At 43.7% G+C, this 14,903-nt stretch overlaps 1 pseudogene; it reads right to left on the bottom strand.

Moving 5' to 3' along the window:
• Positions 1-14,903, bottom strand: part of LOC121572576 — a 246,485-nt pseudogene that overhangs the window by 177,029 nt on the left and 54,553 nt on the right.

Genomic DNA, 14,903 nt, shown 5'->3' on the forward strand with positions numbered 1-14,903 from the left:
CAAAAAAACAGAGCAAACTAGAATGCTATTTGGCACTAAACAGAGAGTACACAGTGGCAGAATACCTGACCACTGTGACTGACCCAAACTTAAGGAAAGCTTTGACTATGTACAGACTCAGTGAGCATAGCCTTGCTATTGAGAAAGGCCGCCGTAGGCAGACCTGGCTCTCAAGAGAAGACAGGCTATGTGCACACTGCCCACAAAATGAAGTGGAAACTGAGCTGCACTTCCTAACCTCCTGCCAAATGTATGACCAATATTAGAGACACATATTTCCCTCAGATTACAGCGATCCACAAAGAATTCAAAAACAAACCCAATTTTGATAAACTCTCTTATCTACTGGGTGAAAAACCACAGTGTGCAATCACAGCTGCAAGATTTGTGACCTGTTGCCACAAGAAAAGGGCAACCAGTGAAGAACAAACACCATTGTAAATACAACCCATATTTATGTTTATTTATTTTCCCTTTTCTACTTTAACTATTTGCACATTATTACAACACTGTATATATACATAATATGACATTTGAAATGTCTTTATTCTTTTGGAACTTCTGAGTGTAATGTTTACTGTTAATATTTATTGTTTATTTCACTTTTGTTTACTATCTACTTCACTTGCTTTGGCAATGTTAACATACATTTCCCATGCCAATAAAGCCCTTAAATTGAAATTGAAATTGAGAGAGAGAGAGAGAGAGAGAGAGAGAGAGAGAGAGAGAGAGAGAGAGAGAGAGAGAGAGAGAGAGAGAGAGAGAGAGAGAGAGAGAGAGAGAGAGAGAGAGAGAGAGAGAGAGAATCTTAATCCCCCTGTTGTGTCACACTGCCCACAAAGTTAGGTGGAAACTGAGCTGCACTTCCTAACCTCCTGCTAAATGTATGACCATATTAGAGACACATATTTCCCTCAGATTACACAGACCCACAAAGAATTTGAAAACAAATCCAATTTTGATAAACTCCCATATCTTTTGGGTGAAATACCACAGTGTGCAATCACAGCAGCAAGATTTGTGACCTGTTGCCACAAGAAAAGGGCAACCAGTGAAGAATACAACCCATATTTACGTTGATTTATTTTCCCTTTTGTACTTTTTGCACATCTTTACAACAATGTACAGTATATAGACATAATATGACATTTTAAATATCTTTATTCTTTTGGAAATGTTGTGAGTGTAATGTTTACTTTTAATTTCTGCTTGTTTATTACACTTTTGTTTATTATCAATTTCACTTGCTTTGGCAACATATGTTTCCCATGCCAATAAAGCCCCCTTGAATAGATAGAGAGAGCGAGAGAGCGAGAGAGGGCACATTTAAAATGTTCTCCCCCCCCCCCTGTCAACACTCAGCATGCGTTGAGTCTATGTGACAGGGAACAGGTAAATGATTGGCAAGTAAACATCTTCATCCCGGCATCCATTTTGAGATATGGAATGCCATCAGGCCCAAAAATAGATTGCATTTCTTTGGAATTCATTTCTCACATGTGGCTAAACCCCAGGAGGCAAATATGTCATCTCCAAGGTATTAGCAATGAGGGAGATGATAAGAGTATTTGAGATATGTCTGTAGTCTACACGTGGGGCCACATAGCGGCAGAGAGAGTAGTGTATCACTGCAAACCACCTTACGGATCAATATGTTATTGTCCGCCCAACTGCCTGCCCGTCCCCATGTGTGGAGATGTGCGCGGTGTGTTTTCTGCTGTTACGGTAGAAGAAATGTGTGTCCTTGGATGCTTATAACGATCTTTCCTTTTTATTACCACAGCAGTAGGCTACACACTGTAAGGCATTTTTCTGAATGTTGTCAAGGCCAATTGATATGGACTTTTGTATATCTTGTAACAATTGGCAACCTTGCTTCGTATTCACCCAATTAAATGACAGCTTGTGCTGGTAGCAGTGAAAAGTGGAACTATTATATTTGTGAAAGTACACAGGGTTGAAAGTTGTAACCCATATCATGGAGCTAGGATGCATAGACACACACATTATAAAATGTCAGTGTATTTTGTAGAGGGGGAAAGGTATCAAATGACTTTTTTGACAATGTGAAGCAAAATTATTAACAAACCCCAATGAACTTCTTCAGGAGGTCCAGGATTTGGCTTGTGGTGTTGAACGCGTTGCTCCAGTCATTCGGCGGCATGCCCGCGGGGCGGTCCTCGGGGGGCCCATTGTACAGGAAGTTGGCAAGCAGTTCTGCTGTCCATCTTGTGCCTTTGAGCCGTTGGTTGAGCAAGGCTACAATCACAGGGTTATCCAGTACGGCCTGATTTGGCAACCAGAGGAGAGGGGTTGTGTGGGTAATTTACACTCATCAGATTATAAAACAATTAATGCACTGAGAAATGAATGCAGTGGAAGCTAATTGGAGACCTGCAAAACCGCAGATCCCAGGACATCCCACCTGCAGGACTTTGTTTTTTTCTCTGTGAGAGAGTTCATTAGAAACATTAAGCTAGATGGCACTGTTGTACTGCAGGCTTGGGAATTTACTCCCACCTTTTTCATGACCATGGAGACCCATGAAGCAGGCACACACACATGCAGACGTACTTAGGCATGTGCACACACACATTCACACCCACACACTGTGATTCATGTGACTGTCTCCCTTCTCCCCATCCTCCCCTCTTCCCCCAGCCCTCACCCCAGTGTAGTAAGAACCAGGTGTGCATGAACTCTTTACTGTCAGCTCGGCTTAAGCCTCGTGCCATGATTTCACTCGGCACTCAAAGAGTTAACAAAGAGATATGCTAATCTAAATGCAAACGACCTTGCTGTTACATCCCCCCTGTTTGTGCTGTTTAAAAAAATTAAAGGCCGCTGATTCCTCTAGTTTAGACTTTGGGTGTCCTTATATAATAGCTTCCTACGCAGGTACTGTACGTTCCCCGGTACAGGTTTGGTTAAAACACATTGAATGCAACCCAAATGGCACCCTATTCCTTATATAGTGCACTACTTTTGACTAGATCCCTATGGGTAAAGATCAAAAGTAGTTCACTATAAAGGGGATAGGATGCAGTCTTTCCATCTGTCTGGGACTGCTCCATTCAGTGTGCTTTGTAGGGTAAGTACAGTATGCTCTCAACCATGAAATTGCAACCGTGTAATAACACGATAATAGCAGTGTTGTATTGTATAACTTCATAAATTGAACAGGGTCTGCTGATAATGTAGTGTGCATAATTTGAAGTCAAAACATGCTGGAGACAAACACACACACACACACACACACACACCTCAAACGTATTCTGACCAATGTGTTCAGTGGCATTTCTAAGTCAACACTTCGGGAATGACATTCCGTTTAGCATGGGGTCAAAGTGTCAAATTAAGTCATCTCTATGCTTCTCCTGACCTTTTCGAAAAATCTGTTCAACCATTCTGTGCCAGTGAGAGTGGAATAATTCATTTAGGTTTCAAGAGGTACATCTGTAACATACAGAGAGATATATTGTAAACAATGCAGTGTCTTTATTTTAGAGTAAATCATATTTGTAGGAGGTCACTGAAATTCAATTGTTAAAACATGGCATATATGTTCTACTACTCTTAACAATCAGTGGCATTTGGGCCAGATTGTTGAAGATATGCCATTTAACCTTGGCGTCCATGTGTCAAATGACAGTATCCGACATGAGAAGGTCTTTGAATGAAAACAGACCACCAACAGCCAAAGAAAACTCAAATCAGCCCTCTTAGAATTTTCCAACATAGGGTCATTCTAATAATAATTTCTGCTTGAGATTTTTCACTGGTTTGGCATCTACTAAATGGCAACTCTTAATAATCAGTTGCTCTATTACTGTAATAGAATGTTGAATTGATGTTGTAAACCTATAGGTTTACCTGTTGGCAAGATTTGAGCTAGCAATTATTTTAAATTGTAGAGTTTGAGAATAGTGCTTTAATCGGTCCATTACTCCATTGTAAAATAGTGTTGGAAATTTCATTGTGAAGGTTAGGATTGAATTTGTCTTTTATCTTACTGATTTGAACTGCTTTCTCAATGGCAGAAGTCCTGAATTAGTAAAGAAAATAGCAAGGATAGCTACAGTAAATGATATAGGAAACACTTAATTAAGATCAAGCTTGTAAACATTAAGTTCCCTATCCTAATCTGAACTATCCCCTCTCCCCTATGCACGTGTGTAGATCTGAGAGGCTTGAATGGGTGTAAGCAAATTGGTAGTATCTCCATCTTGCCCTTTGATAGTCAAGGTGAAATTGTCACCATATTGCTTAGACCTATCCAATCCTCCTAGATCCTTTCCGTGTCTAGGGGTCTAGGGGTTCATTTGGGATTTAAGAGATTCTCGCTCTTCAGCTTGGCTGATAAATCAACTGTGCTGTGATTGCCACCATCAATGTAGAAAGTTGCCAAAACCTTGAGAGACCTCTGGAGAAGATGACATACCAGCAGAGCTACCCGTTCTGAGGGGAGTCAGGTAGGCCGCCACTCGGAGGGAGAAAATGAAGACAAAGGAGAATTGCCGGGCCCATTTGTGTAAAGGTTAGGGCTAGGGTAATGAATATCCTGGCTATATGGAGCACTCGGCTATGCTCTCCCCTAGCTGCCCATAAGCTCATTTCAGGTGACACGGGAGTAATGTCAGCTTCAAGGGAACAGGGAAGCTAATCCTCTTTCCTGACTGCTGAGGTGAAAGTTACGCAGCACTTACCCATAATTACTTTATTTTCCCCAATTTCCATATCCTACAATAAATGTATATTTTTTACCTGTGTCGGGTCATCCTGGGATAGGCCGTACCATCGCCTGCCTGACTGAGAAGTACTGGTGGCCCACCTTGACTAGGGACGTGCGGGTTTATGTCTCTCCCTGGTCCATCTGTGCCCAGTCAAAGACACCCAGACACCTCCCTTATGGAAAGCTCCTTCCCCTGCCGGTTCCACAACAACCCTGGTCTCACCTCTTTGTGGACTTTGTCACTGACCTTCCTCCCTTCCAGGGGAACACCACCGTTCTCGTCGTTGTGGACCGGTTTTCCAAAGCTTGTCGCCTCCTTCCTCTGCCTGGGCTCTCGTCGGCCATGCAAACAGCGGAGGCTCTTTTTACGCACGTCTTCCGGCACTACGGGATCCCGGAGGACATTGTGTCAGTCCGTGGCCCTCAGTTCACCTCACGTGTATGGAAAGCGTTCATGGAACGCCTGGGGGTCACGGTCAGTCTCACCTCCGGGTACCGTCCACAAGCTAATGGGCAGGTGGAGAGGGTCAATCAGGAAGTGGGCAGGTTTCTGAGGTGTTACTGTCAGGACCGGCTGGGGGAGTGGGCGGATTTTTCTACCTTGGGCTGAGTATGGACAGAATTCCCTCCGCCACTCCTCCACTAACCTCACTCCTTTCCAGTGCATGTTGGGGTATCAGCCGGCCCTGGCACTTTGGCATCCGAGCCAGACCGAGGCCCCTGCGGTGGACAAGTAGTTTCGGCGCACTGAGGAGATCTGAAACACTGCGCACACTTGTCTCCAGTGGGCCGTGCGTCGGCACAAGGAACAGGCCGACCTCCACCGCAGTGAGGCGCCTGTTTTCTCTCCAGGCGACCGGGTCTGGCTCTCCACCCGGAACCTGCCCCTCCGCTTGCCCTGATGGAGGCTGAGCCCGCGGTTTGTGGGGCCGTTTAAAGTCCTGAGGAGGGTTACGTCACCGGTCTTCTAGGCGTCACTGACCTGGATCATTACCTCCAACCCAGGACTGTCTTGTCTCATTACGCACACCTGGTTCCCATTTCCCCTGATTAGTATGTGTATATACAGTGGGGAAAAAAAGTATTTAGTCAGCCACCAATTGTGCAAGTTCTCCCACTTAAAAAGATGAGAGAGGCCTGTAATTTTCATCATAGGTACACGTCAACTATGACAGACAAAATGAGAAAAAAAATCCAGAAAAATCACATTGTAGGATTTTTAATGAATTTATTTGCAATTTATGGTGGAAAATAAGTATTTGGTCAATAACAAAAGTTTCTCAATACTTTGTTATATACCCTTTGTTGGCAATGACACAGGTCAAACGTTTTCTGTAAGTCTTCACAAGGTTTTCACACACTGTTGCTGGTATTTTGGCCCATTCCTCCATGCAGATCTCCTCTAGAGCAGTGATGTTTTGGGGCTGTCGCTGGGCAACACAGACTTTCAACTCCCCTCCAAAGATTTTCTATGGGGTTGAGATCTGGAGACTGGCTAGGCCACTCCAGGACCTTGAAATGCTTCTTACGAAGCCACTCCTTCGTTGCCCGGGCGGTGTGTTTGGGATCATTGTCATGCTGAAAGACCCAGCCACGTTTCATCTTCAATGCCCTTGCTGATGGAAGGAGGTTTTCACTCAAAATCTCACGATACATGGCCCCATTCATTCTTTCCTTTACACGGATCAGTCATCCTGGTCCCTTTGCAGAAAAACAGCTCCAAAGCATGATGTTTCCACCCCCATGCTTCACAGTAGGTATGGTGTTCTTTGGATGCAACTCAGCATTCTTTGTCCTCCAAACACGACGAGTTGAGTTTTTACCAAAAAGTTATATTTTGGTTTCATCTGACCATATGACATTCTCCCCAATCCTCTTCTGGATCATCCAAATGCACTCTAGCAAACTTCAGACAGGCCTGGACATGTACTGGCTTAAGCAGGGGGACACGTCTAGCACTGCAGGATTTGAGTCCCTGACGGCGTAGTGTGTTACTGATGGTAGGCTTTGTTACTTTGGTCCCAGCTCTCTGCAGGTCATTCACTAGGTCCCCCGTGTGGTTCTGGGATTTTTGCTCACCATTCTTGTGATCATTTTGACCCCACGGGGTGAGATCTTGCGTGGAGCCCCAGATCGAGGGAGATTATCAGTGGTCTTGTATGTCTTCCATTTCCTAATAATTGCTCCCACAGTTGATTTCTTCAAACCAAGCTGCTTACCTAATGCAGATTCAGTCTTCCCAGCCTGGTGCAGGTCTTCAATTTTGTTTCTGGTGTCCTTTGACAGCTCTTTGGTCTTGGCCATAGTGGAGTTTGGAGTGTGACTGTTTGAGGTTGTGGACAGGTGTCTTTTATACTGATAACAAGTTCAAACAGGTGCCATTAATACAGGTAACGAGTGGAGGACAGAGGAGCCTCTTAAAGAAGAAGTTACAGGTCTGTGAGAGCCAGAAATCTTGCTTGTTTGTTATTGACCAAATACTTATTTTCCACCATAATTTGTAAATAAATTCATAAAAAATCCTACAATGTGATTTTCTGGAATTTTCTTCTCTCAATTTGTCTGTCATAGTTGACGTGTACCTATGATGAAAATTACAGGCCTCTCTCATCTTTTTAAGTGGGAGAACTTGCACAATTGGTGGCTGACTAAATACTTTTTTTCCCCACTGTATGTGTCCTCTGTTCCCCATTGTCCTGGTCGATTATTGTCCCATGTCCGTTGGTCTTGTAAGTACCGTGTATTGTGCTGTTGTTATTACGGGTCTCGTCCCGTGGATTGTTTCGAGGTTTACACCTCGCTCTTTTGTTTGGGTTACATCCCTGTGTTATATATATACAAGTGTTTTTTTTGGGCTTCATCCCCGTCGTTTATTCATGACGTACATTGTGTTGGGTGGAGAAATAAAAAACCCAAATACGTATTCCTGCGCCTGACTTCTAATCATTATACAATGTGACAGGTTTTGGGCGGTAAATCTCGGTAACTGGGTTCCCGGCATTCAACCCTTGTATACGCCCACACCATTCTGTTGTTGGGCTATGCCCACACCATTCCAACACAGAAAAGCAGATTTTTAACATACTTCATTTTTTAAAAATTGGAAGGAAAACTATTTCACTCATATTGTAATTAATTATAGGTCATATTTCATAGAAATCTGGAAACAGTGGACAGTTACTTTAACATTAGACATAATGACCATAGATAAGACACTGTGACACTGATGCATGTATGACAAGTCACTCAGCCTTGTCTAACATCTGATACATGTAAACCAGCTCTCCGGCGTAGTACAACAAATATCCATGTTTCTGTTGAAGGAGTCATAAATCTTACCCGCAGTGCATTGACTTGGCGGCCATTTTGAAAGTAGTCCCAAACACGTGGTCCGAAATCCTCCCAAGCTTCTGCCAGCTCTTTCAATATGGCCAACGCATTGAATGTGCTATTTGCCTGAAACAGGATAGAGAGATACACAGTGTGGTGATTAAAACATGGAAAATGCCATCTCTATCCGTCCTCCAATTGAATGCATTCCCACTGTGCTATCTAATTTATTTCGCAGCCAGTCCGACCTTGAGAAAGTACTGCTTCTTCGTACTGTCACCTATCCCCCGGGGAGACTCATCTGATTCCTATACCCCCCGTTGTGACTAATGTAAACAGAGTTATTTAATCCCGAGCACTGAGATGTAAACAGTCGGGCTGCGCTGAGTGTAAAGACGGGCCCCTATGCCAAGACCGAGCCGGTCGTTGTGAAGTCGGTGGATCCGCTCAAAGTCATTATCTCACTGGATATTCTCCACATCCAATTCCCTACGGCTTCTCGACATTTGTTTGTTTTGTTTATGCCGTTGTCAAAATGATGTTAATATCGGGAGGAACTTCATGAAAAATACATTACATTCTCCATCTCCCCTGAGTGTTCTCCATCTCCTCTCCCTAGCTGTTTTTTGGAGATGGGTTCATAGCATGTATCATCACGTTTTTATTTACCAGATAATGTAAATGCCTCCTGATTCGTGGAGTGAAAATATGCAATTAGATACAATGGCAAACGTTTTAATTGTACAAGCTATTTACATAGACAAGACAAGACACTTAACAGGTTTGTCAATTTTAGGAAATGTTAAGGAGTAAGTTTACTACATAAAAGTAAATGACACTGATATGAGTGTAAACGTCCATGACACTGATATGGGTGTGAACGTCCGTGACACTGATATGGGTGTGAACGTCCGTGACACTGATATGGGTGTAAACGTCCATGACACTGATATGGGTGTAAACGTCCATGATACTGAAATGAGTGTAAATGCAGATGATACTGATATGAGTGTAAATGTCCATGACACTGATATGAGTGTAAACATCCATGACACTGATATGAGTGTTGCAGACATCAGATTACTGTCAGTTCTTTTCACTGACTTCTATTCGAATTGACACCAACCCTGGCAGACATATTTCACTATTATTTTCGGTCCAGCACCTTAACCGATGTGCATACAATATGAGTTTCTCTTTTACTTACCTTTTTCACCATTAGTCGAGTGGCAGGTGTGTCAGGAGTGTAGAGGACCTTCCCTTGGATGAGGGGCCGAAATGTACGCCAGACAACACGTAGGCCAGGAGTTCCCTCAAGAGTGACAATCAGTTTTTTGCAGAAGACACCACCTGGTGAGAGAGAATACACCTGTTCACAACTTCAAAATTGAGAAATGCAGTCTGTCTGAACGACTTCATGGGCCAAACTGCTCAATACGACACAAGATAAATGAATAATGTCTTGATAATAACAAACATGAAAAACATTTTATGTTGGCATCACATTTTATCCATCTGTTACCATCAAAGTTACCATCAAAATGCAAGTTTGTTCATCTGTTGTGTTTCAGGGTTAGACATGTAAAATGAACGTTCCGTTCCAAATGGCACCCTATTCCCTATAGTGCACCAGAGCCCTAGTAAAAAGTATTGCACTATATAGGGAATAGGGTGCCATCTGGGACGCAAATTGAGAGAAAGGAAAATCTGAATGCTGAACATAAAGGATGAACCACAGAGTATAATTACAAAGATCGCGAGAAATGATTTCTGGCGATCACAACAAACCGGCACGTCACTGTTGAGATAATAAACGTATTCTTAGTAATAGAAGTAGTGGGCGATATGTCACAACCGGTCAAGTTTCCACTTTTCACTATGCAGAGGATTTAATGCAATTACCACACCTCAAAGACTCTGAACGACTCCATTAATGTGTACCTAATAACACAATGTCTGGGGGGAGAGGAAGGAATGGAGGAAGACATTTGTACAGTAGTCTAGCTGAATACATAGGAGGTGTAGAGTGCTCAACACGGAGGGAGAAAACAAGTCAATATGTTCAGCTGCAGCGGGATCATTATTAATTTATCCAATCTGCCTATGTGAATACTGCCAGGTCGGTTGGAGCGCTGTGTAGGTTACGCAGAGACATAGATGTAAGGGAACAGCACGGTGACAGGTGCTGCAACCTTCACTTGTGTGTGTTTCTCTAGGGGTATGCGGATGTGTCTGTCTGTCTTGTTCAGCATCTCTGTGTATCGGTCTGTCTGTCTGTCTGTATGGCAGCCTGGCTGGCTGTCCTTCGCTGATGGTGGTCTGTCCGTCCGTCTGTCTGTCTTTCAACGTCGCTCTGTTCTTCTATGTGGTCTGTCTGTGTCACTGTGTCTTTGTCTAACGGTCTGTCCTTCTCTGTGTTTCTGTTTGTCCGTCTGTCTGGGCTCAGGTGCGTATGTCTACACTTGGCTCGTCAGCGCGACCCAAAAGACTGTTCCACCTCCTCTACCACAATGCTCCCTTCACAGATGGCTACCTATCCCCCCGTCAAAGATTTTAGTGGCCATTTGCAGTGCAGGAAGTGCGATAAACGTTAGCCTTTTGCCTTGCGGCCATCCCTACTCAGGTGCTCCGGGGAGACTCTGTCAAGAGCTAATGGCCGCCCTCACTCCAGCCAGCTGTTTCCCCCGACCACACAGATGTCATTTCCTATAATCACATCGCTTAGACAGGAAGTACACAGGGACACATAGCACGTAGCTCTCCGTCCAATAAATATTGACATCAGGATGAATCTCTTCCGCCCATTCTTATTCGTTTGAATATTTATCTCCTCCAAAACTGTGACGCATCATCGTATTCTGACCAAAGGTGTCCGATTTATCACACAATGGTGGCGGTGAGGAACTGAATCCATATTTTACACAGGGAGCTGCAGCCAAGTAATTGCTTAGAGCCTTTAGGCAGCCCCTCATCTTACCTAGCAAATTTAATCAATTTGAGTTGTACCCTGGAGAGTGGATCAACTCGACACAGTGCAGAAACAAGACAACTTTCACACACACACACAGTCAGTCACACACCTACATAACTGGGCTAACACACACTCACTCAGACTGCACCGCTTCTCTTGTTCGCAAACAAACATCTCTTGCGTCCAATATTGAAATAGAACTCTCCAGAATATGTGTCATTCAAACAGGAATTTCTCTTACGCGAAAGACAGACAATATTCCTTTTGTCACTCACACATAATATTTGTGCGGACACACACATGGAGACGCACACACACGCACAAACAATGCTCCACTGCAACTGTACTGCAACTACAACATCAAACGAATCAATATTTTACAATCATGTCAGTACACAGAAGGAGCCTCCCTGTGCAAAACTACACCAGCAAATATATAACAGTTAAATGAATGTGTCATTCTGTATTATATAGGCTTTATCAATCAAACATTTCAATGGCCTACACACATTTTCTTCTACGAATGAATAGATATGTGATTCCCCAGCACAGTGGGGGGTGTAAACGATCGATCGAAAGGGCTAATCTCATTGTGGAAGAATCTTTTAAACAAAAATACTGTTTACTGCCAAGGAAAGCAGTTTACTACACTGTTATTTTCTTTAATGATGCTATTGGATGATGCCGAATGCCATCATGAATTAATTTGGGAGGGATAACAAAATGGAGTAATTACCAAATGTCTTTTCTAGCCTTTATTGTTGCTATTTTAATATTCCTCAGAGTACACTTGGAGCCTTGCAAATGTTCAATCCCATACCCATTTACTTTACATAACAATAAAAATAAGCAAGAAAAGCTATTAGCATGCCGGCAGAGGTGTTTGCGCTCATTTCAAATGGCTGCTGCATTGTTTTACTAATTTGTAGTGGCACCAGCACACAAATCCACTTTAGAGTGTAACTTTATTCCCGGGAAGAGCCAAGCTTATTAAAATCTTTCATTTTTTTCTGTGGATCCTCAAACGAATAGGCAATTAATGGACTAGGATAGCGCAGCCCCTAATTAGTATAATTCCATAGACATTACACTTGAGAAATTGCAATCGGTGGTAAGCAGAGGGACAAACATTTGTGTAATGAGGAACTCGGCACTGTAAATAAATAGGTTGATTTGACAGGTCAGACCCCTGATAAGGTTTAAGACTCTGTTTTTTGTCTTCTTTTTTTTCTTTCTTTTTTGGAATATTTAAAACATACAATCTACTTGCAGTGAAGCCGCTCAACATCTACATCACATTAGTTATCTAACAGACTCCCATCCAGAGCGACCCACAGAAGCAACCAGGGTTAACGCCCTGCTCAAGGGCACGTCGACAGATCTTCCACAAGGTCAAAAACGGGGACCTGAACCAGCGACCCATCAGCCACCGGCCCAAGCTCCCAACCGCCAGGCCACCAAGATCCCCCCCCCCAAGCCCCCCCCTTCAATGCACCAACAACCAACAAAATGAACAAAAGAGATAAACAACAGAAAACAACAATGCAAAAAACAAAAGACATCAAGGACAAAAAAATCATAACAGCAAGGCCAACTGAATAGTTTGAGTGCATGTATGGAACTATTTACATGTGTGTGTGTGTGTGTGTGTGTGTGTGTGTGTGTGTGTGTCCATGTATGTGTACGTGTGTGAATTTGAATGAGAGTGTGTGTATATGCATGTGTACAAACACCTTCACGGCATCAGCCTCAGGCAAACAGGCATTAGCTGAAACAACACTGGCTCTCAGTGTCATTCAAATTTGAAACAGCGCCGGAGAAGATGGCTGCCGTTTTACAGCCCTCTAACCAACCCTCTAACCAATTGTACTATTATGTGTGTTTTTCCGCGTTATTTGTAATTTATTTTGTACATAATGTTTCTGCCATCGTCTCTTATAACCAAAAAGAGCTTCTGGATATCAGGACAGCGATTACTCACCTCGCATTGGACGAAGATTTTTTCTTCAACGAGGCGGCCGCGAAGGATATCATACAGACACCCGACAAGGCCCAAATCCCCGTCATTCGCGTGAGGAAGAGACGGAGATATCGCGGACGCAGATCCGGGTGCCTTGTAAGGATCCGACGGCGAGCGAGTAAACTGCCTCTTCCATCAATCCTATTAGCCAACATTCAAGCTTTTGAGAATAAAATGGACGATTTAAGATTACGGTTATCCTACCAACGGGACATTAAAAACTGTAATATCTTATGTTTCACGGAGTCGTGGCTGAACGACAACAATGATAACATTCAGCTAGCAGGCTATACGCTACATCGGCAGGACAGAACGGCTGACTCTGGTAAGACAAGGGGTGGCGGTCTGTGTATATTTGTAAACAACAGCTGGTGCACAAAATCAAATACTAAGGAAGTCTCGAGGTTTTGCTCGCCTGAGGTAGAGTATCTTATGATAAGCTGTAGACCACACTATTTACCAAGAGAGTTTTCATCTATATTTTTCATAGCTGTCTATTTACCACCACAAACCAATGCTGGCATTAAGATTGCACTGAATGAGTTGTACAAGGCCATTAATCAACAGGAAAACGCTCATCCAGATGCAGCGCTCCTAGTGGCCGGGGACTTTAATGCAGGGAAACTTAAATCCGTTCTACCTAATTTCTACCAGCATGTTAAATGTGCAACCAGAGGGAAAAAAACTCTAGACCACCTTTACTCCACACACAGAGACGCATACAAAGCTCTCCCTCGCCCTCCATTTGGCAAATCTGACCATAACTCTATCCTCCTGATTCCTGCTTATAAGCAAAAACTGAAGCAGGAAGCACCAGTGATTCGGTTAATAAAAAAGTGGTCAGATGACGCAGATGCTAAGCTACAGGACTGTTTTGCTAGCACAGACTGGAACATGTTCCGGGATTCTTCAGACAGCATTGAAGAGTACACCACATCAGTCACTGGCTTCATCAATAAGTGCATCGATGATGTCGTCCCCACAGTGACCGTACGTACATACCCCAACCAGAAGCCATGGATTACAGGAAACATCCGCACTGAGCTAAAGGGTAGAGCTGCTGCTTTCAAGGAACGGGACTCTAACCCAGACGCTTATAAGAAATCCCGCTATGACCTCCGACGAACCATCAAACAGGCAAAGAGTCAATACAGGTCTAAGATTGAATCATACTACACTGGCTCTGACGCTCGTCGGATGTGGCAGGGCTTGAAAACTATTACAGACTACAAAGGGAAGCACAGCCGCGAGCTGCCCAGTGACACAAGCCTACCAGACGAGGCTAAACCACTTCTATGCTCGCTCGAGGCAAGCAACACTGAAGCATGCATGAGAGCACCAGCTGTTCCGGATGACTATGTGATCACGCTCTCCGTAGCCGATGTGAGTAAGACTTTTAAGCAGGTCAACATTCACAAGGCCGCAGGGCCAGACGGATTACCAGGACGTGTACTCCGAGCATGTGCTGACCAACTGGCAAGTGTCTTCACTGACATTTTCAACATGTCCCTGACTGAGTCTGTAATACCAACATGTTTCAAGCAGACCACCATAGTCCCCGTGCCCAAGAACTCTAAGATAACCTGCCTAAATGACTACCGACCCGTAGCACTGACGTCTGTAGCCATGAAGTGCTTTGAAAGACTGGTCATGGCTCACATCAACAGCATAATCCCAGAAACCCTAGACCCACTCCAATTTGCACACCGCCCCAACAGATCCACAGATGATGCAATCTCTATCGCACTCCACACTGCCCTTTCCCACCTGGACAAGAGGAACACCTACGTGAGAATGCTATTCATTGACTACAGCTCAGCATTCAACACCATAGTGCCCTCTAAGCTCAT

Source organism: Coregonus clupeaformis, chromosome 8 (assembly GCF_020615455.1).
Source record: "Coregonus clupeaformis isolate EN_2021a chromosome 8, ASM2061545v1, whole genome shotgun sequence".
NCBI lineage: Eukaryota > Metazoa > Chordata > Actinopteri > Salmoniformes > Salmonidae > Coregonus > Coregonus clupeaformis.